Raw genomic sequence first — 26563 nt, 5'->3', positions numbered from 1 at the left:
TTTTTAACAAAGGCTTTATGCAGACCTCCATTTGTTAATTATTCACACACATCTTACTTCTAAAATGACTTTGAGACAGCTTATAGTAAAGGCCCATATTCAATAAAACATTAAATAAGGTAAAAAGAATAGGAGTGCATGAGAAATGTCTGGGGTGGGGAAGATTTATGAAGAGAATAAAAGGTTCAGAGAGTAGAAATTATACCAGTAACTCAAGGCTAAATGTGTGAAATCATACAAGTACATTTAATTCAGGGCATTCTAGCAGCCAAGGCAAAAAGGGAAACAAATGCTTTTCACACTTTTCATTGTCTATTTACAGAAGTGTGCCTTACTGTTAAGCACATTTTTCCTAGTACTTAATTTGTTCCATAATATTACTATATGAAACATTGAACATAATTGACAGCCTTTTATTAGCAGTCTCATAAAACATATAGTTTTTATGTGGTCAACACGTGCAACTCTAAAGGCAAAGAGAATAAGATGAAATAGCAGTATCTGTGGAAACTAAACAAAGGCATGTTTCAGGTTTTCATTATGTAGCTATAAAAGTTAGAACCACCCCTATACTTTTCATTAAGAGTATTACTTTTAAAAGTCTGATATTAATATGTGACATAAAAGTATATTAACAAACCTTAAAAGCTGCAATTACTCTGACATTTTAACAATTCTTTCCTATTCAGAACCTGAAACAGATCATATACATCATAGTGTATGTGTGGATGTTTGCGTGTATGTACACATATTTTCAAATACCTAGGGATACATATATACATATATATGTGTGTGTATGTGTGTTTATATATATCCACACATATATATATCATATATATGTCATATATATGTATACACACACACACACACTTTGGAATTTCAAACATTAGAGTTGCAAGGAACCAAACTGAAACCCTGTATAATCAGTGGTCAGAAAGCAGTAAAAGTCTACTCAGTGTAGATTTACTGTATTTCAATTTAGAATGAATTATAATGCCCCACTTACATAAAAGATGATGAATGGACATAAATTCATTTTGATTAGCACTATCACTCCAAATGCCAAATGATGCTGAGTAGATTAGACCCTTTAAGTGTTGCCAGATGTTTTTGATCAGTGTTTATCCTTTGCTATATACTTTAATGTGAGATCATATGTTAATATGCATCTGTAGAATACTACCTTAAAACACAAGCCTAAAAAATGTTTTTAGCTTACAGAGCATTTACTGGAGCTCTAATTACTAATCGCTGAAGAGCAATGTACGGTATTGTATTAGTCAGGGCTCTCTAGAAAGACAGAACTAACAGGATAGATGTATTTATAAAGGGGAGTTTATTAAGTATTCATTCATGATCACAAGGTCCCACAATAGGCCATCTGCAAGCTGAGGAGCAAGGAGCCAATCCAAGTGCCAAAACTGAAGAACTTAGAGTCTGATGTTCAAGGGTAGGAAGCATCCAACATGAAAGAAAGATATAGTCTTTTTTTTTTTTTTTTTTGAGATGGAGTTTTGCTCGTTACCCAGGTTGGAGTGCAATGGCGCAATCTCAGCTCACGGCAACCTCCACCTCCTGGATTCAAGCGATTCTCCTGCCTCAGCCTCCCTAGTAGCTGGGATTACAGGCATGTGGCACCACACCTGGATAATTTTGTATTTTTAGTAAAGACAGTGTTTCACCATGTTAGCCAGGCTAGTCTTGAACTCCTGACCTCAGGTGATCCACCCACCTCAGCCTCCCAAAGTTCTGGGATTACAGGCATGAGCCACTGTGCCCGGCCCAAGAAAAATGTAGTCTGAGAGGCTAAGCCCGTCTAATCTTTTCACGTTGTTCTGCCTACTTCATGCCAGCCTTGCTGGCAGCTGATTAGATGGTGCCCACCCGGATTAAGGGTGGGTCTGCCTTTCCCAGCCCACTGACTCAAATGTTAATCTCCTTGGGCAATATCCTCACAGACACACCCAAAATCAATACTTTGCATCTTTCAATCCAATCAAGTTGACACTCAGTATTAACCATCATAGGTATAAAGCAATGCTTAAAGAAGTAACTTTATTTCTATATTTGAGATGCTTATTGCTAATTTTTACATTTTTAAATTTTCTATCAATTTTGTATTCTCTTGCTTAGTATTCAAGTTTAATGATATCAAACACATAAATTTTATCACAAAAGTAAAAAAAAATATGAGTCACAGGAAAATTTCCAAACTGATTTAATATAGTAGGAACTGAGGAACTCAGTTCAGTTCTAACAGTAAGCATTCAGATGAAAGACAAGAATAGTGGTGAAAGTAGATCAGAGAGGATGAGCTTTTTAGAGAGCTCTTTGCCCATAAGAATAATTACTACATCGGGGTATACTATTTTCACTAATAAAGGAAATATAAAGGTAAACTTTTTTATACCACCTTAGCATACACAGACTCATTATTACATGTAATTTCAACATGAGGATAAAAACCTTTTCCCTTCTTCTCTCTCTGTACTAGTATTATGAACTATGTATTGATCCATATGTCTAATCACATTTCAAAGAAGAAAGAGGAAGAGGGAGAAAATTAACATGATTGAGTATTTTCTTATATTATCTGGTACTGTTCTAGGTACATTCATATATTTGCTTAATTAATTCTCAAAATGATCTTATGGGTTAGTTTATCCTCATTTTACAGATGATGAAACTGAGATTGAGAGAAGATAAAGTATGTATCCAAAGTCACAGAGTTAAGAGGTGACTGAGTCAATATTCACACCTACTTCAGACTGTATAGCCTATGCCCTTTCTACTTATAAACAGAATGGAATACAAATCCAAATTTTTCTGCTTTCTTAAAGCTTCTCGGAATGTAGATTATACAGTCTCACAAACAGCATGAAGTCTGGAAAAGAACATTCAATTTTTCATTTGTTGCCACAGTAATCATCCCCTTTTACAATTGCTGCAAAAAAAAAAAATTAAATACTTAGGAATATACCTAACCAAGGAGGCAAAAGACTTCTACGAGGAAAACTACAAAACACTGCTGAAAGAAATCACAGATGACATAAATGAATGGTAATGCATCTCATGCTCATGGATGGGTAGAATCAATATCGTAAAAATGACCATACTGACAAAAGCAACCTACAATTTCAATGTAATAACCATCAAAATACCACCATCATTTTTCAAAAAATTAGGGACATAAGGGTATGGTTTTTGTCAAAGGAAAAGTAGTTCTGTCTAGTTTAGAGATTAAAGTTTGTTTCAAAATGAAGGAAAAACAACATAGATAAAACTAAATGGATATAAAATGTTGAAGAAAGAAAAAATAGAAAGTATTTTGTAGGAGGTTATAAATGGTTTATGGAAAACTTTTTGTGTGTGTGTAGTCAAAAGGTAAAATAATGGAAAAAAAGTTATAAAATTCATACGGAACCAAAAAAGAGCCCACATAGCCAAAGCAAGACTAAGCAAGAAGAACAAATCTGGAGGCATCACACTATCTGATTTCAAACTATACTATAAGGCCATAGTCACCAAAACAGCATGTTAGTGGTATAAAAATAGGCACATAGACCAGTGGAACAGAATAGAGAACACAGAAATAAACCTAAACACTTACAGCCAACTGATCTTACAGCAAACAAAAACATAAAGTGGGGAAAGGACACCCTTTTCAACAAATGGGGCCTGGATAATTGGCTAGCCACATGTAGGAGAATGAAACTGGATCTTCATCTCTCACCTTATACAAAAATCAACTCAAGATGGATTAAGGACTTAGATCTAAGACCTGAAACTATAAAAATTCTAGAAGATAACATTAGAAAAACATTTCTAGACATTGGCTTAGGCAAGGGTTTTATGACCAAGAACCCAAAAGCAAATGCAATAAAAACAAAGATAAATAGTTGGGACTTAATTAAACTGAAAGAGCTTTTACATGCAAAAGGAACAGTCAGCAGAGTAACCAGACAACCCACAGAGTGGGAGAAAAATTTTTACAGTCTATACATCTGACAATATCCAGATTCTACAACAAACTCAAACAAATCAGTAAGAAAAAAATAAACAATCCCATCAAAAAGTGGGTTAAACACATGAATATACAATTCTCAAAAGAAGATATACAAATAGCCAACAAACACATGAAAAAATGCTCAATATCATCAATGATCAGGGAAATGCAAATCAAAACCACAAATGGATACCACCTTACTTCTGCAAGAATGGCCATAATCAAAAAATCAAAACAAAAAAAAACAGTAGATGTAGGCATGGATGCAGTGATCAGGGAATAGTTCTACACTGCTGATGGAAATGTAAACTAGTACAGCCACTATGGAAAACAGTGTGGAGATTCCTTAAAGAACAAAAAGTAGAACTATCATTTGATCCAGCAATCCTACTGCTAGGTATCTACCCAGAGGAAAAGAGGTTATTATACAAAAAAGGTACTTGCACATACACTTTTATAGCAGCACAATTTGAAATTGCAAAATCATGGAACCAACCCAAATGCCCATCAATCAACGAGTGGATAAGGAAACTACAGTGTGTGTATATATATATATACACACACACATTGGAAAACTACTCAGCCATAAAAAGGAATGAATTAACTGCATTTATAGTGACCTGGATGAGATTAGAGACTATTATTCTAAGTGAAGTAACTCAGGAATGGAAAACCAAACATTGTATGTTTTCACTGATATGTGAGAGCTAAGCTATGAGGATGCAAAGGCATGAGAATGATACAATGGACTTTGGGGCCTTGGTGGGGAGAGTGAGGGGGGTGAGGGATAAAAGACCACAAATAGGGTGCACTGTATACTGCTTGAGTGATGGGTGCACCAAAATCTCACAAATCACCACGAAAGAAATTACTCATGTAACCAAATACCACCTGTACCCCAATAACCTATGGAAAAAAAATAAAAGTGAACATAAAAAAAACAGTAATTCTCTACAGTCACCAAGTTTGTTAATTGGGTATAATTTGTGGAGGATCTAACAAAACATCAACATAATTATCAGTGCCTTTTAGAAAAACTTCAATATCACTACAAAGGACACCATCTTATTATCTGCATTGATATTCAAATCAGTTAAAGGAACTGAAATACCCAATCTTTTAAGGAAGTTAATAGGAATTTAACAAACACCAGTTCCTCAAACTGTAGTTTTGACTTTAGTTCACTGAGGCATGCAAGTATTTATCCACATTTGAGTAACACTTAATTTTTCCAACACTTTATTTTTTATTGAAAACAACCACAGGGTAGAAAATGCCACCAGTGCAAAGCCCCCAGAAATGGTTCTACCATTACATACCAGGACACTTGTCCTCCCACAACGTTCTCTTGTCTCTATCAGCAATCTTGTGAATTCATTAAAGAGGAGACATTTATCAGGAAAGAGGAAAAAGTGTTTTCTTTTATTTTCACTCACCCTTGCGTTCTTTTGTTGTCATTGTTTGGATGATTTTGTTTAGGTTTCCTTTCACAGCACGGATTGATGACTTGGTTTAATTAAATTAAACAAATTAGTTCAATCCTATTTTCCAATGTGAATTTATTTGAAAATTTAGATAAATAGAAGATGAATTGAACAAACCAGTCACCTAAAAACTTCTTTGCATTTTGATTTTATGTTAAGTAAAAGGGCCAGGCTCCTGCTAAAGCTGTGTCTTCCATATTGTGCAGCATTACTAAAGGTGTATACAAGATTGCCGCACTTATTTTGTAGCATGTGTAAGAAATCACAAAGTTCTCCCCACACAGAAACATGTTCCTCTCCAGTTCTCAATTATTATTTTTGCCAGACAGGCCATTCAAGCTAGCAACAGGATGAGTCACTTGAAAATATTTTATCTACTCAGAATCTTAGAACTTTAAGAAAAAAATTGAGAATTTTCCTGATTTGTAAATTATATAAGACCAAAATGAAAGTAATACCTGCTAAACTGAGAGGGTATGAGAGAGAATTAAATGAATGTATGCATAAGAAATGACTAGCAGAGTGACTAGCATGTAAGTAGGGACTCAATGGAACTTTTTTTCCTTTCCAGATTAAAAGATCTTTCCTATATTTTACAATACATTTTTTATAATTATTACATATATTGATGATTGTTCATATTTCCATCTCCTACATTTTGGGAGCAGGAAACTTATTTCATCTTTGTTTTCTCTGTGTCTGACTTAGTATTTACATATTATAGGTTCTCACTAACTATTCCTTGAATAAATCAAATAAGCATAAATAAAAGGCTTTTAAACTGGATGAAGTTTATTGATCACAAATTATACTTTCAATAATGGTGATAAGAAGTTAAATGTAATCTAAGTTACAAACATAAAAATATTACCTTCAGCTCACATAACATTACAGAGAGGCATAATTTAAATTATTTCCTGGATTATACTTAAATATATTATTCTCACGTCTTTAGGAATCAGATAATGTGCCACATTGTTTCATACAAATTGAATTAAGCTGGAATTTCATGTTATATGTAAAACTTACGTAAATAAGTTTTAGGAATATAAAGGCAAACTCATCCAGTATAAATGTATAGATAGACTTGTCCACTAACAATTAGACTGAATTATCTCTTTTAATAATCTCTCTTGGATATGTGCAAAACACTTAGTGACATACATAATTCCTAAACAGAAGTTTCATGCTTTATAGAATTTATTGTCCCTCACCATCAAAAATATAGTCAGCAAGCATTTATTTCTACCAAATAGGAGTCAGCAGACCCATTAAATATTTACATAAGTCTGTCGTTGATGTATGTGAATGTGTTGCTTTTGCAAATAAAATTTTCCTGTATTAACGGTTAGACTTGATTTGGCACATACTATGCTCAGCTATTAAATATTGCCACTACCTGCTCTCAAAAAAGTAAAGTAAAAGGCCTGGAAAAGGCTCAGAATCCTGTAGGTTGTAGCATTCTGGCACTCACTTACCATGTAAAGGTTTTAAATTACAGTAAGATTTATTTATTTAAACATTTATTCCCATGTGGACAGATTATAATTGGTCGTCACCCAGCATGAAAGCACCTCCAATAGACAGCATTCAGATTAGAGACTATACATACCATATTGTATGCAAAACAATGTCTCCATTGCAAATACCTCTCTGTTCTTCATAGATTACTTCACAATTTGATATGCAAAACACTTGTATATTTAGGAAACACACCATCTACAAGACAAAATTGCTGAAGTATAACCCGTAGGTATAAAAATGTCAACAATCTCAGCACTTCAGTTTTTAATTGGTGGTGGAATAACAGTGCTAATTATCGAAAATGAGCTCAATTAATTATTGTGAGAGTGTGATGCTGCAAGGAGAACCTACAAGCCTAAGGGCCTTTAGAAAGTGGATAAGTAAAATTTCTAAGCAAAATAAAATTTATGTAGTCAAAATTCTAAGCAGCCCTTGTTACCTTAATGACTAACAATGACTGAATGAATTACTTTACCATAGTTTCAAGATGGTGCAAATATCTGAGCACAAGCAAATTTACCAAACCAAAGTAAAATTAGCACTTAATGTAAATACGAATCATCAGATTCTGGAGCAGGTAGCTTATCACAACACATGATGGTAGCTGCAGCTCCCAGAATGAACATTACTCCTATAGAATACATTCAGTAATACATTCTACTGATTGACTGTCCATACTTTTTGTTTTAGAACATTAGCACGTTGTATGAAAAACTGTTTGAATGAACATTTTAAAATATTTCTTATGTATTAAGTTTGCGGGGAGCCCTAACCCCTAAGAAATGGTGTATCTGTTTGTGGGAAGTTCTCAGAAGAAGCTCTTAAGTGCAAACCTGTCCCATGAAATGAGGAATCTGCTGAGGAAATGGCAGAGTTAAAAGCCAAAGAATAAGCCATGGACAAGGAACTTGTAAAGGATAGCACCTAAATGCAAATTGGAGCTGAAGAGAGATCAGAACAAAGTAGATGAGAAACCACACGGCAATTCAAGATGGCTGCCTATCAAACAGACACAACTCAGTGGTCTTCTCTAGCTCTTTCTGCAACTCATCACTTATTCTTGCGTTTATTTCATGAAATCATTTCTCATAGTATGGCTTCATGGTCCTTCACTAGATTCAGTATTATGGCCACCACGTTTTCTGGCATATACAGAGAGGTTAAATAATCATGTGTTGACTGAACAAATGGCAGAGATTAGGGTATAATAAGAAAGTTGCTGGCTTTGATGCTAGTGGATAAAAATAGTTTATGAGCTAGACAAGCAATTAATATCTATATCAAACTTCAGGAAAGAGCTCAGGTGAGCATGTTCATGGATATACTATAATGAGAGAAGAGTCCTTCTAAAGAATACTTTAAGTACATGGTGTCCCAATAAATGACCCAGAACAAATAAGTGCATTCAAAGATTGCTAGGATAATCTTTAGTTTATCTTCGTTTAAACAAATTCATGTGCTAAGTGCCTCTTTGGACTCACAATACTTTACATACTAAACATACAGAAAAAGACTAAAAATAAATGGAAGATATGCTTTTTTATTATGATTCCATCAGGGAAACTAGATATATAAATATAAGTATTTTGACAAATAGCTGCCTTATAGAGATCAAAAAGATTTAGCTGAAATAGCAATTATATGTAAATATAGTAGGTCTTTTGAGATATCTATTTGAGATCTCTATTTCCACTCAATATGAGTGCCTTTTGAAAGAGTTTTTCCATGAAATCTGAAGTATTCTTTTAAGAGATTCTTAGGTTCTGAATATCTGAACTGCCAAGCTCCACAGAGTTTGTTTTACTTATTTATTTGTTTTAACAAAACCTTGCTTTTGGATGAAATCACCCAAAAAACTTAGTTGTAACTCCTTCTTTTGCCAAATAAAGAAATGAAAAAATAATAAGTTATCCAGCAATTTACTAATATAGTATTTAAGGTTGATGTATTTTTCAATATCAGTCAAAATTTGGATGAAATACAAAGTGTATGATTTCTATTATTTGAGGTAATTATAAATGCATTTTCTGTTATTAATATGTAGTAATTTACTGTTTCACATGCTCCAGTGATAAGATTCTGAAGATTTTTAAATCAGTTACTAAATGGTCATAATTTATGTCTCTAAAAATTGTGATGTTTTAAATCAATAGTCTTGGTTTGCATTTAGAGTCTCTGCAAAATTTTTCAGATAACAGTATTTTAAAATAACAATTTTTTATTTTATATATCAAATGTCACTAATATATACAGATCCAAGGACACCAAACATTACAGGTAAATACATTGGAAAGAGGAGAAAGGAGGTAGAAACATGATTAAAAGGTCTTATCTAAATAATATTTTTTATCTTTCTGTTTTATTTTCCTCCTTTTGTTCTCTTCCATAAAGATCCATTTTACTGCATGATTTCTTATGTTATATGCTTCCATTGAAGCATGTATGTTTTCACACGGGTATAAATCAAATCATTAAAGTTGTATGTGTGATTAAATGGAGTTATTTTCTCCCCATTCTTCAAGTCATATACAGCGAGTAAAACTATCAGAATTACAGTCTTAGAATTTCTGACTATGACAGAGTAAAACTATCAGAATTGCAGTCTTAGAATAGACTAAAGCAGATGTATACGGTGGCCTGTACTTAGTAACACAGCATTTAAGTGTCAGAACACAGAAAGAACCCAGGAATTTCTGAGGTATCACCCTGTAGGCTTTCAAATACCATGCATGAGATTTCAAAAGTTGTGGCAATTTGGCCGGGTGGCTCACACCTGTAATCTCAGCACTTTGGGAGGCCGAGGCAGGCAGATCACAAGGTTAGGAGATCGAGACCATACTAGCTAACACGGTGAAACTCTGTCTCTACTAAAAAAACAAAAAATTAGCCAGGCGTGGTGGGGGGCACCTGTAGTCCCAGCTGCTCAGGAGACTGAGGCAGGAGAATGGCGTGAACCTGGAGGGTGGAGCTTGCAGTGAGCTGAGATCACATCACTGCACTCCAGCCTGGGCAACAGAGCAACACTCTGTCTCAAAAAAAAAAAAGTTGTGGCAATTTTTCAGACACCAGAGTGAAAATGATGTCTCAAGGTAACCTGGAAACCAGATCCCCTAAGACCCTAAGATAATTGATCCTTAATACTGTGTCTGTGTCTACATATCACTTTTGGATAGTCAGTGATTCTCCTTTGGTGATACCCACGGCTTGATGAAGGTTGATACTTAAAGGAACACACTTCTTGCTATCCAACCGGTATGTCTTGACCAGTTTTCTGTTAAGTGTTCATTGTAAAAAGAAATTATTCATCGTTCACATGAACACATCCTTAACATCTGTCCATTCCATTTCTTTTCATAATGATAAGAGAAGGACAGAGCATAAGCAATCGATGTCTAGAGAAAAGAAAATAATGAAAGTAGGGAAGCATTGCACTTTTAGGCAGCTACAAAATGTATGGGTTGTTTTTGCTTGTCCAACATTGCTCTTCCTTATGCAAACAAACTGTATTTCCTGGAAACTTATCCAACTCCTACCCTATTCCTGCCAGTTTCATGCTCCATGCATTTCACACTGGTCTAATCTGACTGATTCCCACATGACCCAGGCCCTGGCCTCTGTGGTTAGTTCAGAAATCAAGTGGCTCTGTATGGGCTAAGCAGGATAAATTCCAAGACTATGGATCTTTTAAGAAGGATGCACTGACTTTCAATTAAATATGCTGAACTTGCAGGAAGTATATATGAAACTGCTGCTAAATATCCTTTCACTATAAAGAGAGAGCCTGATTGAGACTACACCTAACACAGAGCAAAGCAGAGCTAAAAAATGTAGAGAAATTATGTTCCGACAACACTATGTGAGCTCATTGTAGATGCAAATCAAGGTCTACTTGTAGGCTTTTTTGTTACACAAGCCAGTCAATATATTATTTTTCTCTCATTTCTCTGTCTCTCACCATCTTCAATTTAAATTTCTGTCACCTGAAACTGAAATGGTTCAGATAAAAGGATTCCTTTCTAGTTGCTTAACTTAATAACAGGTAGTGACTTATGCTTCAGGGATATTTTAGCCCTCAATATTGTTTCAGACACCAGTAAAAAACACACTTTTATCAGCACATCAAAGTCATGTATTATTCAACAATTCATAATGAGAACTTAAGTCTCCCAAAAATATTCCATGAGACATGGAAATTCAAATAAATCATAACATTTTACATTTCAGGAAACAAAATTAGAAAGAAAGAGAGAGAGAGAGAGAGACAGAGAAAAAAATCTAGAACAAACAAGTTAAAATCAATTTGATATTGAATGTCAGCACATGAGTTTGTTAAATAAAAGATCAAAAATGACAAAAGAAAAAAAAGTTCAAAACTCTGCCATGCTGTCTCAGTAGTTTGTTGTTCTGGTTCCCCATCAAAGGTATTTTGCTCTAAGAGAAAATCCACTGCATAATAATTTTTTAAAAATGACTGTAAATTATAAAAATATGCATCTAGATTTATATCACCTGTTAATTGAACAGAGGCATAAAAGCGTGTTTATCAGCTTAAATATAATCATTTTGCTTGCTCAGGTCTCCTCTATTGTTATTTGTTTATCATCAGATATTTTAAGGGGGTAATTTCTTGAAAGAAAAGGGGACAGCCAGATGCTTTGTTTAAAGTTGATGAAAATAAAAGCTGAGGCTAGACCATTGTTCTGTCTGCAGGAGACATTCAATAGCTGTTTACTTCTTGCCCGAGACCAAACCCAGAGTTAAACTCTGCAAAACTGAAAAGTAATAAAACAAGCATCTCTAATAAAGAAAGCCCTTATTTTCTTTTAGCCACCTTTTTGAGCCACTTTACCATTTCACTCTGCCAATGCACATCTCTCACTCTGCCAGGGCCTTCACACTCTGCCTCATTTGTACCTAAAGTTGCTCTCATAAAACTAGCTAATAGAATCATAACACCTAAGGAAGAGGTTTGTAAGTGATACTTCTCAGAGCTTGGCTTTCTGCACAATTACCTGAAGGCTACTGCATAAAATGAGGGTGAAACCAGAAGGAGGCCAGAGTTTCAACCCTGGCTGCAAACAGAGATGTTCAACTTTCATCTAGTTTATATCAAAAGACTTCACTTAAAACCTTATTTGGGGAAAAAAAGGAAGTGGGGAGTAAATTGAAAAATGTGACAAACTAAAAAGCTTCTTGCACAGAAAAAGAAATAGTCGTGAAACAATATCGTGAAAATGGCCATACTGCCCAAGGTAATTTATAGATTCAATGCCATCCCCATCAAGCTACCAATGACTTTCTTCACAGAATTGGAAAAAACTACTTTAAAGTTCATATGGAACCAAAAAAGAGCCCACATCACCAAGTCAGTCCTAAGCCAAAAGAACAAAGCTGGAGGCATCACACTACCTGACTTCAAACTATACTACAAGGCTACAGTAACCAAAACAGCATGGTACAGGTACCACAACAGAGACATAGATCAATGGATCAGAACAGAGACCTCAGAAATAATGCCGTATATCTACAACTATCTGATCTTTGACAAACCTGACAAAAACAAGCAATGGGGAAAGGATTCCCTATTTAATAAATGGTGCTGGGAAAACTGGCTAGCCATATGTCGAAAGCTGCAACTGGATCCCTTCCTTACACCTTATACAAAAATTAATTCAAGATGGATTAAAGACTTAAATGTTAGACCTAAAACCATTAAAATCCTACAAGAAAACCTAGGCAATACCATTCAGGACATAGGAATGGGCAAGGACTTCATATCTAAAACACCAAAAGCAATGGCAACAAAAGCCAAAATTGACAAATGGGATCTCATTAAACTAAAGAGCTTCTGCACAGCAAAAGAAACCACCATCAGAGTGAACAGGCAACCTACAAAATGGGAGAAAATTTTCACAACCTATTCATCTGACAAAGGGCTAATATCCAGAATCTACGATGAACTCAAACAAATTTACAAGAAAAAAACAGAAACCCCATCAAAAAGTGGGTGAAGGACATGAACAGACACTTCTCAAAAGAAGACATTTATGCAGCCAAAAAACACATGAAAAAATGCTCATCATCACTGGCCGTCAGAGAAATGCAAATCAAAACCACAATGAGATACCATCTCACACCAGTTAGAACGGCCATCATTAAAAAGTCAGGAAACAACAGGTGCTGGAGAGGATGTGGAGAAATAGGAACACTTTTACACTGTTGGTGGGACTGTAAACTAGTTCAACCATTGTGGAAGTCAGTGTGGCGATTCCTCAGGGATCTAGAACTAGAAATACCATTTGACCCAGCCATCCCATTACTGGGTATATACCCAAAGGACTATAAATCATGCTGCTATAAAGACACATGCACACGTATGTTTATTGTGGCACTATTCACAATAGCAAAGACTTGGAACCAACCCAAATGTCCAACAACGATAGACTGGATTAAGAAAATGTGGCACATATACACCATGGAATACTATGCAGCCATAAAAAATGATGAGTTCGTGTCCTTTGTAGGGACATGGATGAAACTGGAAATCATCATTCTCAGTAAACTATCGCAAGGAAAAAAAACCAAACACCACATGTTCTCACTCATAGGTGGGAATTGAACAATGAGAACTCATGGACACAGGAAGGGGAACATCACACTCCGGGGACAGTTGTGGGGTGGGGGGAGGGGGAGGGACAGCATTAGGAGATATACCTAATGCTAAATGACGAGTTAATGGGTGCAGCAAACCAACATGGCACATGGATACATATGTAACAAACCTGCACATTGTGCACATGTACCCTAAAACCTAAAGTATAATAATAATTTAAAAAAAACAGAAATGGTCAACAGAATAAAGTCAACTTACAGAATGAGAGAAAATATTTGAAAATTGTGCCACTGACAAAAGACTAACATACAGAATCTACAAGGAACTCAAACAACAAGGAGAAAAACCCAACTGCGCTAAAAATTGGGCAAAGGACATGAACAGTCATTTCTCAAAATAAGAAATAAATACAGTTATACAGTTTAGATACTGGTCTTTGCCCAAATCACATGTTGAATTGTAATCTACAATGCTAGAAGTGGGGCCTGGTGAGAGGTGTTTGAATCATGGGGGTAGGTCCCTCATGGTTTGGTGCTGTCTTCAAAATAGTGACTTATCATGAGAGTTAGTCATTTAAAAGTGTGTGGGACTCCCCTCTCCCACCACTCTCTGTCTCTTGCTCCTGCCCTGCCATGTGAGACGACTGCTTCCCCTTTACTTTCTGCCATGAGTAAAAGCACCCTGTGGCCTCCCCACAAGCCAAACAGATTCCGGTGCCATGTTTCCTGTATAGCCTGCAAAACCATGAGGCAATTAAATCTTTTTTCTTTACAAATTACCCAGTCTCAGGTGTTTCTTTATAGCAACACAAGACCAGCCTAATACAAGTGACCAAAAACACATGGAAAAATGCTTAACATCACTAGTCATGAGAGAAATGCAAATTAAAACTGCCGTGGGATATCATGATGTTACACCAGTCAGAATGGTTATTATGATGAAGTCAAAAAACAACAGATATTGGTGTGGATGTGGAGAAAAGTGAACACTTATACACTGTTGGTGGAAACGTAAATTATTACTTCAACCTCTGTGGAAAACAGTATGGAGATTTATGAGAACTAAAAATGGAACTAGCATTTGATGCAGCAATTACAATACTGGGTATCTGACCAAAGGACAAGAAGTAATTACATATTTTTAAAATCTGCTCTTGTATGTTCAGTGTAGCACTATCCACAATAGCAAAGTCATGGAACCAAGCTAAGTGTCCATCAATGGTTGACTGGATGAAGAAAATGTGGGGCATATATATATTTTATATACTATAAAATACTATGCAACCATAAAAAAGAATTAAATCATGGTCTTTACAGCAAAATAGATGGAGCTGGAGGTCATTACCCTAAATGAACTAAGTCAGAAGCAGATAAATACTGCATGTCCTCACTTATGTGTGGGAGCCAACAATGAGTACACATGGACATAAAGATAAAAATAATAGACACTGGGGACTTGAAATGGGGGAGGTGATGGGAATAAGGGCTAAAAAATTACCTATCAGGTATAATGTGTACTATTTGGGTAACGAGTACATTAGAAGCCCAGTCCCTACCAGTATGCAATATATCCACGTACTCCCTGAATCCAAAATAAAATAAATGTCTTAAAAAAAATGAAATAAGAGGTGATTCAACTCTTGCTGCAACAGCTGTTAAAAGAAGTATAAAACCACTGTACCCAAAGATAAGTGCAGAGAACATCATCGTATTCGTTCATTTTCAAGCTGTGATGAAGACATACCCAAAACTGGGCAATTTATAAAAGAAAGAGGTTTAACTGGACTCACAGTTCCATGTGGCTGGGGAGGCCTCACAATCATGGAGGAAGGCAAGGAGGAGCAAATCACATCTTAGATGGATGGCAGCAGGCAAAAAAAAAAAAACAAAAAAACCCAAAAAACACCTTATGCCCGGAAACTCCCTTTTTTAAAACCATCAGATCTCATGAGACTCATTGAGTCTCATGAGAACAGTGCAGGAAATACCCACCCCCATAATTCAATCACCTCCCACCAGGTTCCTCCCATGACATGTGGGAATTGTGGGAGTTACAATTCAAGATGAGACTTGGGTGGGGACACGGCCAAACCATATGAACCATTTTATATAAAATTGCTGTATTTTAAGAACAGAAACAATATTCATCAAAAAAAATAGTCTTTCATAGTGAAACACTGACATTATTAAGCTTGGAATAAAATGTTGGTTTCATCCTTCCCATATGGTCTTATTTATTTTACATTCCTTCCCCTTCCTTCTTCCCTTCTTTCTTTCCATCCATCCTTATTTTCTCTCTTTGGGTCTTTTCAACTTATCTTTTTCTTCTGACTCTCTTTCTCTCTCTCTCCAGTTCTTTTTCTCTCTCATTTTCATTTTCTTTTTTTCTGACTTTCTTTCTTTTTCTTCATGGAAAATTATTACATTGACTTTGATCATTTGTCACACAAATATTTGGGACATGCACTTATCCACCTTACTTTCAAAGTTTATAAGACATCAAAAAGAGAAAAAGAGATGCCAAGTTTCCTATGAATAGAGTTCTTTAAGAAAAATAAATTATAATAGTATAGATAAAATATTTTTGGTGTCTATGTCTTAGGCTTTTGCAACTGCTTTTCCCTGTTCCCCTACTCCATTTTGTTTATCAGAAGGGATCTAAAGTTAAAGTTAAATTGTTACTGTCCTCCTTAGAAAACTTTCTTGGCTCCTATTTTTTATAATTTAAAAAATGTCTAAACTGCTTTCTCAGATATCAAATGCCTTTTAGTCTGGTCTTATTACTTTTTCAACCTCATGTCCTGCCACCACCAACACTACTAACAAAATTGAAATTATTTCTTATTTTTAAATATGCTTTATTGATATCAGTAGTTTATGTTAGAAAATAATTAGCCCATGTGAAGCAAGGCAAGGTGGGTCATGCCTTAATCCCAGTGCTTTAGGAGGCCAAAGCAGGAGGACTGCATGAGGCAAGGTGCTCAAGATCAGCCTGGGAAACATAGTGAGACCCAATCTCTACAAAAAAGAAAATTATCAGGGCAATTTGGTGTATGCCTATAGTCATAGCTACTCACAGGGCTGAGGCAGGAAAATAACTTAAGCCCAGGAGTTCCAGGCTACAGTGAGCTCTGATTGTGCCACTGTACTCCAGTGAGGGCAAAAAAGAGAGACACTGTCTCAAAAAAAAAAAAAAAAAAAAAAAAAGGAATGATTTCAAGACATTAAATGCAAATAAATACAAACAAATTACAATTACAGAAAAAAACCTGAATTACTACAGAAAGTTCTGGTTTCTTTAAAGAATTTAAGAAATTCTCACAAACTTTAGTATTGCAAATGGGGTAGATTACCTAAATTTCTTAAATCATGTCAAAAGTCAAAAACAAAATATAATTTTTAAAAAAGAGCTTATTTATAAAAATTTTAAGGTTCATACACTTTAATCTTAGAGAATCCTGTATATCCCTCATCTTTACATAAATACAATTTAAAATGAATTTAATGAAAATGAATGAGTTATTTTTATAATCACAGAAATTTTTAAATCTACACAAATATGATGATTTTCATACACTACTTGTGTTGTCCTCACATTTTCTGTCTATTATTATTGAAGGCAAAGCTGGAGTTCCAGATATAACTTTATCTTAGTTTGCTTTTTGATAGTTGTTTGAAGACAAAAATCATGCCAAAGCAGCAAAATACTTTTTTAATTAAGCAAACAAAATACTGAAAATGGGAGATTTTTATGAAACTAAAAATGATGAAAAATAACATGCACACCTAGATTCACTAGTGAATCCCTTGCTCAGTCATTCTTTTTCTCTGGAAAAAAAAATAGTGATTGAGATTCCTCCCTGACCCTGCATATCTGTGATACATGTTTCCACCTAGGGTATTGAACAATTTCAGGGAAATACCTATTCTCTACTTGCAGAAGTGGGAAAATTCTGATCACAAATTGAAAACTGTTGGGTAGTTGCTATTTTAGTGATATAAATGAACAATGCAAACAAACCTTCAACATTTTGGTAGTGCTCAAAGTGATTCTCCCTCTTTCAGTTCGGTGTGTAACATGGCCATTTCCAAAGATGAACTGGTGCACACTCTCAGGAAAGGAACCAAACAATTCAAGAAGAGGAAAGCACATGCCTATTCAAATAAATTATAGAATAATTAAGAATAATCATTCTATTTAACTATTAAACTATCCAGATAATGTTCTCATACTGCAAGGGTGGCAACAAGGAGATGTGAGGGCAGCCATTTTCCTCCTGCATAAAGGACAAAAATGTCTTCTACTGCCGTCGTCTTTCATAAGTGCCAAGAAGACGTCTTACTATGGAGTGTGTGGGTTTGGGCCTCTAAACAGATCAAAGAAAATGGTCTGTTTTGATAAAAAATATCATTTGATTTTAATTTACACTGCCATTTGTAATAACGGTTTTCATTTTAAATCTTTAGTCACAAACTACTGGATGCTTTAGATGAAAATAGGAATTTTGAAAGTCCACAAAAGCCTATTCAACACTTATTTCTAACATCTCTATTATTCAGCTTGCCAATAAAATCCAGTTGCTTTATCTCTCTCTTCAAGAATGAGAACTTTTTGTTTTCTTTCTCAGAAAGGAACTTTTGGATAAAAAATGATGAAGCAGTCTCCCTTCATGAGATGGTGCCATTTGCACACCAGCTGTATCTGTGAGCTATTTGACTGATTCCTAGAACCAATGGCCTGTGCTCTGCAGTGTGTAGTTATCTAAACATGGGGTAGATCCGTTTTGCTTTTCCAAGGAGACAGACTACTGGGTCTTTATAATTTATTAAGTGTTAAAACCTACACGAAGACATAATATGTCATCCTATTTTATTGCACAAGCAAAGAAGAGAGAAGAAAATTTTAGTTTAACCACCTGACCTCTCACAGAATTTGTCTGCTGTGATAAGATAAATTAAGTGTTCTCTCCCTTTCTCTTCAGTTTCATTTGCTCTGCTCCCAATAGTGTTTCAACTTAACCTCTATAATTCAATGAAGTTTCAGGAAAGAAAACATTTGGCAGCCAATGGTGGGTGAATATTAGGAAAGGGAGAGGACTCAGTTCTGATCTCCCTACAGTTCAAGGTAATTAAAGAGGCAAACAGACACTTTCTGAGGTAACACAAATAATTGTGCTCAAAGGTCTTAAAATCAAGGTAACAACTAGAGATTTCAGTACTACTCAAGATTATGGTGGGCAAGGGAGTCTTCAAAATTATCATCTCATCTGCTGATGTTGACTCTGTCTTAGTAAGTTATGAGAATAGTTTGGATTTTCTATGGTGGGCAAGGGAGTCTTCAAAATTATCATCTCATCTGCTGATGTTGACTCTGGCTTAGTAAGTTATGAGAATAGTTTGGATTTGCTATGGTAGCAAGCTTCCTGGGCATTAGGTTTTAATTTTTTTATTTTTTTATATTTTTGTTGTTGTTGTTTAATTTTTCCATAAGTTATTGGGGCACAGGTTATTTGGTTACATGAATAAGTTCGTTAGTGGTGATTTGTGAGATTTTGGTGCACCCATCACCCGAGCAGTATATACTGCACCCTATTTGCAGTCTTTTATCCCTCGCCCCACCCCACTCTTCCTGGCAAGTCCCCAAAGTCCATTGTATCATTCTTATGCCTTTGTGTCCTCATAGCTTAGCTCCCACATATCAGTGAGAACATACAATGTTTGGTTTTCCATTCTGGAGTTATTTCACTTAGAATAATAGTCTCCAATCTCATCCAGGTCACTGCTAATGCTGTTAATTCATTCCTTTTTATGGCTGAGTAGTATTCCATCATATATATATATATATATATATATATATATATATATATATATATATATATCACAGTTTATCCGCTTGTTGATTGATGGGCATTTTGGTTGGTTCAACAATTTTGCAATTGTGAATTGTGCTGCTATAAACATGCATGTGCAAGTACATTTTTTGAATAATGACTTCTTTTCCTCTGGGTAGATACCCAGTAGTGAGACTACTGGATCAAATGGTAGTTCTACATTTAACGCTTTTTTTTTTCATACTTTAAGTTCTAGGGTACATGTGTACAACGTGCAGGTTTGTTAAATGGATATACATGTGCCATATTGGTTTGCTGCACCCATCAACTCATCCTTTACATTAGGTATTTCTCCTAATGCTATCTCTTCCCCAGAGCCTCATCCCCGACAGACCTAGTGTGTGATGTTCCCTGCCCTGTGTCCAAGTGTTCTCATTGTTAAATTACTATCTATGAGTGAGAACATGCGGTGCTTGGTTTTCTGTTCCTGTGATAGTTTGCTGAGAATGATGGTTTCCAGCTTTGTCCATGCCCCTGTAAAGTACATGAACTCATCCTTTTTATGGCTGCATAGTATTCCATGGTATACATGTGCTACATTTTCTTAATCTAGTCTATCATTGATGGACATTTGGGTTGGTTCTAAGTCTTTGCTATTGTGAACAGTGCAACAATAAACATACACATCCATGTGTCTTTATAATAGCATGATTTATAATCCTTTGGGTATATACCCAGTAATGGGATTGCTGGGTCAAATGGCATTTCTAGTTCTAGATCTTTGAGGAATTGCCACACTGTCTTCCACAATGGTTGAACTAATTTACACTCCCACCAACACTGTAAAAGTGTTCCTCTTTCTCCACATTCTCTCCAGCATCTGTTGTTTCCTGACTTTTTAACGGTTGACGTTCTCACTGGAGTGAAATGGTATCTCATTGTGGTTTTGATTTGCATTTCTCTAATGACCAGTGATGATGAGCATTTTTTCATGTGTCTGTTGGCTGCATAAATGTCTTCTTTTGAGAAGTTTCTGTTCATATCCTTTGCCCACTTTTCTATGGGGTTGTTTGTTTTTTTCTTGTAAATTTATTTAAGTTCTTTGTAGATTCTGGATATTAGCCCTTTGTCAGATGAGTAGATTGCAAAAATTTTCTCCCATTCTGTAGGTTGCCTGTTCACTCTGATGGTAGTTTCTTTTGCTGTGCAGAAGCTCTTTAGTTTAATTAGATCCCATTTGTCAATTTTGGCTTTTGTTGCCATTGTTTTTGGTGTTTCAGTCATGAAGTATTTGCCTGTGCCTATGACCTGGATGGTACTGCCTAGGTTTTCTTCTAGGATTTTTATGGCTTTAGGTCTTACATTTAAGTCTTTAATACATCTTGAATTAATTTTTGTATAAGGTGTAAGGAAGGGACCCAGTTTCATCTTTCTGCATACAGATAGCCAGTTTTCCCAGCACCATTTATCAAATTGGTAATCCTTTCCCCATTTCTTGTTTTCATCTGGTTTGTCAAAGATCAGATGGTTGTAGATGTGTGGTGTTATTTCTGAGGCCTCTGTTCTGTTCCATTGGTCTATATATCTGTTTTGGTACTAATACCATGTTGTTTTGGTTACTGTAGCCTTTTAGTATCGTTTGAAGTCAGGTAGCATGATACATCCAGCTTTGTTCTTTTTGCTTAAAATTGTCTTAGCACTGTGGGCTCTTTTTTGATTCCATATGAACTTTAAAGTAGTTTTTTCCAATTCTGTGAAGAAAGTCAGTGGTAGCTTGTTGCAGATAGCACTGAATCTATAATTACCTTGGGCAGTATGGCCATTATCATGATATTTATTCTTCCTATCCATGAGCATGGAATGCCCTTCCATTTGTTTATGTCCTCTTTTATTTCATTGAGCAGTGGTTTGTAGTTCTCCTTGAAGAGGTCCTTCACATCCCTTGTAAGTTGGATTCCTAGGTATTTGATTCCCTCTGAGGTAATTGTGAATGGGAGTTCACTCATGATTTGGCTCTCTGTTTGTCTGTTATTGGTGTGTAGGAATGCTTGTGATTTTTGCACATCAATTTTGTATCCTGAGACTTTGCTGAAGTTGCTTATCAGCTTAAGGAGATTTTGGGCTGAGACAATGGGGTTTTCTAAATATACAATCATGTCATCTGCAAACAGGGACAATTTGACTTCCTCTTTTCCTAATTGAATACCCTTTATTTCTTTCTCCTGCCTGATTGCCCTGGCCAGAATTTCCAACACTATGTTGAATAGGAGTGGTGAGAGAGGGCATCTCTGTCTTGTGCCAGTTTTCAAAGGGAATGCTTCCAGTTTTTGCTCATTCAGTATGATATTGACTGTGGGTTTGTCATAAATAGCTCTTATTATTTTGAGATACATTCCATCAATACCTAGTTTATTGAGAGTTTTTAGCATGAAGGGTGGTTGAATTTTGTCGAAGGCCTTTTCTACATCTATTGAGATAATCATGTGGTTTTCATCATTGGTTCTGTTTATGTGATGGATTACGTTTATTGATTTGTGTATGTTGAACCAGACTTGCATCCCAGGGATGAAGCCGACTTGATAGTGCTGGATAAGCTTTTTGATGTGCTACTGGATTCAGTTTGTCAGTATTTCATTGAATATTTTTGCATCTATGTTCATCAGGTATATGGGTCTAAACTTCTGTATTTTTGTTGTGTCTCTGCCAGTCTTTGGTATCAGGATGATACTGGCCTCATAAAATGAGTTAGGGAGGATTCCCTCTTTTTCTATTGATTGCAATAGTTTCAGAAGGAATGGTATCAGCTCCTCTTTGTATCTCTGCTAGAATTCAGCTGTGAATCTGTCTAGTTCTGGACTTTTTCTGGTTGGTAGGCTACTATTTATTGCCTCAATTTCAGAGCCTGTTATTGGTCTATTCAGAGATTCAACTTCTTCCTAGTTTCGTCTTGGGAGTGTGTATGCGTCTGGGAATTTATCCATTTCTTCTAAGTTTTCTAGTTTTTTTGTGTAAAGCTGTTTATAGTATTCTCTAATGGTAGTTTGGATTTATGTGGGATTGGTGCTGATATCTGCTTTATCATTTTTTATTGTGTCTACTTGATTTTTCTTTCTTTTCTTCTTTATTTGTCTTGCTAGCAGTCTGTCAATTTTGTTGATCTTTTAACAAAACCAGCTCCTGGATTGATTTTTTGACAGCTGTTTTGTGTCCCTATCTCCTTCAGTTCTGCTCTGATCTTAGTTATTTTTTGTCTTCTGATATCTTTTGAATTTGTTTGCCCTTGCTTCTCTAGTTCTTTTAATCGTGATGTTAGGGTGTCAATTTTAGATCTTTCCTGCTTTCTCATGTGGGCATTTAGTGCTATAAATTTCCCTCTACACACTGCTTTAAATGTGTCCCAGAGATTCTGGTACATTGTATCTTTGTTCTCATTGTTTTTAAAGAATATCTTTATTTCTGCCTTCATTTCGTTACGTACTCAGTAGTCATTCAGGAGGAGGTTTTTCTGTTTCCATGTATTCGTGCGATTTTGAGTGAGTTTCTTAATCTTGAGTCTAATTTGATTGCACCGTGGTCTGAGAGAGTTTGTTGTGATTTCTGTTCTTTTACATTTGCTGAGGAGTGCTTTACTTCCAATTATGTGGTCAAATTTAGAATAAGTGTGATGTGGTGCTGACAAGAATGTATATTCTGTTGATTTGGGGTGGAGAGTTCTGTAGATGTCTACTAGGTCTGCTTGGTGCAGAGCTGAGTTCAAGTCCTGGATATCCTTGTTAACTTTCTGTCTCATTGATGTGTCTAATATTGACAGTGGGGTGTTAAAGTCTCCCATTACTATTGTGTGGGAGTCTAATTCTCTTTGTAAATCTCTAAGGACTTGCTTTATGAATCTGGGTGCTCCTGTATTAAGTGCTTATATATTTAGGGTAGTTAGCTCTTCTTGTTGAATTGATTCCTTTACCATTATATAATGGCCTTCTTTGTCTCTCTTGATCTTTGTTTAAAGTCTGTTTTATCAGAGACTAGGATTACAACCCCTGCTTTTTTTTTGCTTTCCATTTACTTGGTAGATCTTCCTCCATCCCTGTATTTTGAGCCTATGTGTGTCTCTGCACATGATATGGGTCTCCTGAATACAGCACACCAATGGGTCCTGACTCTTTATCCAATTTTCCAGTCTGTGTCTTTTAGTTGGGGCATGTAGCCCATTTACATTTAAGATTAATATTGTTATGTGTGAATTTCATCCTCTAATTAAGATGTTAGCTGGTTATTTTGCCCATTAATTGATGCAGTTTTTTCATAGCATCAATATATAATTTGGCATGTTTTTGCAGTGGCTGGTACTGGTTGTTCCTTTCCATGTTTAGTGCTTCCTTCAGGAGCTCTTGTAATGCAGGTCTGGTGGTGACAAAATCTCTCAGCATTTGCTTGACTGTAAAGGATTTTATTTCTCCTTAACCTATGAAGCTTAGTTTGGCTGGATATGAAATTATGGCTTGGAAATTCTTTTCTGTATGAATGTTGAATTTTGGGCCCCATTCTCATCTGGCTTGTAGGGTTTCTGCCAAGAGATCCGCTGTTAGTCTGATGGGCTTCCCTTTGTGGGTAACCCGACCTTTCTCTCTGGCTGCTCTTAACATTTTTTCCTTCATTTCCACCTTGGTGAACCTGACAATTATGTGTCTTGGGGTTGCTCTTCTCAAGGAGTATCTTTGTGGTGTTCTCTGTATTTCCTGAATTTAAATGTTGGTCTGTCTTGCTAGGTTGGGGAAGTTCTCCTGGATAATATCCTGAAGAGTGTTTTCCAACATGGTTCCATTCTCTCCATCACTTCCTGTTACACAAATTAAATGTAGATTTGGTCTTTTCACATAGTCCCATATGTTTTGGAGGCATTGTTCATTTCTTTTTACTCTTTTTTCCCTAATCTTGTCTTCTCACTTCATTTCATTAATTTGATCTTCAGTCAGTGATATCCTTTCTTCCACTTGATTGATTTGGCTATTGAAGCTTGTGCATGCGTCACGAAGTTCTCATGCCATGGTTTTCAGCTCCATCAGGTCATTTAAGGTCTTCTCTACACTGTTTATTCTAGTTAGCCATTCATCTAACCCTTTTTCAATGTTTTTAACTTCCTTGCTATGAGTAAGAACATACTCCTTTAGCTCAGAGAAGTTTGTTATTACTGACCTTCTGAAGCCTACTTCTGTCAACTCATCAATGTCACTCTCCATCCAGCTTTGTTCTTTTGCTGGCAAGGAGCTGTGATCCTTTGAAGGAGAAGAGGCAGCCTGGTTTTTAGAATTTTCATCTCTTCTGCTCTGGTTTCTCCCCATCCTGGTGGTTTTATCTACCTTTGGTCTTTGATGTTGGTGACCTACAGATGAGGTTTTGGTGTGGATGTCCTTTTTGTTGATGTTGATGTTATTTGTTTCTGTTTGTTAGTTTTCCTTCTGACAGTCAGGCCCCTCAGCTGTAGGTCTTTTGGAGTTTTCTGGACGTCCATTCCAGACCCTGTTTGCCTGAGTATCACCAGTGGAGGCTGCATGCAGAACAGCAAATATTGCAAAACATCAAATATTGCTGCCTGATCCTTCCCCTGGAAGCTTCATCCCAGAGAGGCACCTGCCTGTATGAGGTGTCTGTTGGCCCCGACTGGGACATGTCTCTCAGTTAGGCTACACGGGGGTCAGGGACCCACTTGAGGAGGCAACCTGTCCATTCTCAGAGCTCAAACGCCATGCTGGGAGAACCACTGCTCCCTTCAGTGCTGTCAGAAAGGGACGTTTAAGTCTGCAGAAATTTCTGCTGCCTTTTGTTCAGCTATGCCCTTCCCATAGAGGTGGAGTCTATAGAGGGAGTGGGCCTTGCTGAGCTGTGGTGGGCTCCACCCAGTTTGAGCTTCCCAGCCACTTTGTTTACCTACTCAAGCCTCAGCAATAGTGGATGCCTTTCCCCCCGCCAGGTTGCAGCCTTGCAGGTCGATCTCAGACTGCTGCACCAGCAGTGAGCAAGGCTCCGTGGGAGTAGAACCTGCCGAGCCAGGTATTGGAGAGAATCTCCTGGTCTGACAGTTGCTAAGACCATGGAAAAAGTGCAGTATTTGGGCAGGAGTGTACCAATTTTCCAGGTACAGTCTGTCATGGCTTCCCTCAGCTAAGAAAGGGAAATCCCCAAACTCCTTGCGCTTCCCAGGTGAGGCGGCGCCCAGCCCTGCTTCGGCTCGCACTCCGTGGGCTGCACCCACTGTCCAACTACTCCCAGTGAGATGAACCAGGTACCTCAGTTGGAAATGCAGAAATCTCCCATCTTTCGCATCGATTGCACTGGGAACAGCAGACCAGAGCTATTCCTATTTGGCCATTTTGGGTCTTGGTAACTGCAGGGAGTCACGGGATTGGTATGTCATTAGGATGGCACATACTAAGGCCCAATCACCCCAAATAGTAATGGGAACATAATTCCCTGTTGGGAACAGTTCCCGGAATGTTGCATCAACACGATCCCATAGTTCTACATCTAAGCTTCCTTTTTCAGGAAACCAAGGACAGTGTTTTTCCACTGAATAGGGTGACCATTTTTTCCATTGGTACCCAAACACCCCCCTGTTTTAATAAGAGTTTAATATAGCAGAGATAAGCATAATGTTTAGACTCCGCATGACCCATAGTTAACCTGGACGATACACAGACAACTCACCAATCCTCAGGGAGCTGAATAAGCATTTCTGTGGACTGAACCGATGAACATTTCTCTGCACCTACCAAAGGGAATCGGGTTCCCACATGCACTTAGGAAAAAGAAAACCCATGTTGGTGCACCAGATATTGGGGGAACCAGCCTCCAATATTTCAACATAGGTTCTTTCTATTTTCCCTAAGTGTCAGCTGGTCTGAGAAATAAAGAGAAAGTGTACAAAGAGAGGAATTTTACAGCTGGGCCTCCGGGGATGACATCACATATTGGTAGGTCTGTGATGTCCCCTGAGCCACAAAACCAGCAAGTTTTTATTCGGGATTTCAAAAGGGGAGGGGCTGTATGAACAGGGAGTAGGTCACAAAGCTCACATGCTTCTGAGGCCAATAAAGATCACAAGGCAAAGG

The sequence above is a fragment of the Nomascus leucogenys genome, chromosome 16, assembly GCF_006542625.1.
Source record: "Nomascus leucogenys isolate Asia chromosome 16, Asia_NLE_v1, whole genome shotgun sequence".
Classification (NCBI taxonomy): domain Eukaryota; kingdom Metazoa; phylum Chordata; class Mammalia; order Primates; family Hylobatidae; genus Nomascus; species Nomascus leucogenys.
This window is presented reverse-complemented; position numbering follows the sequence as displayed.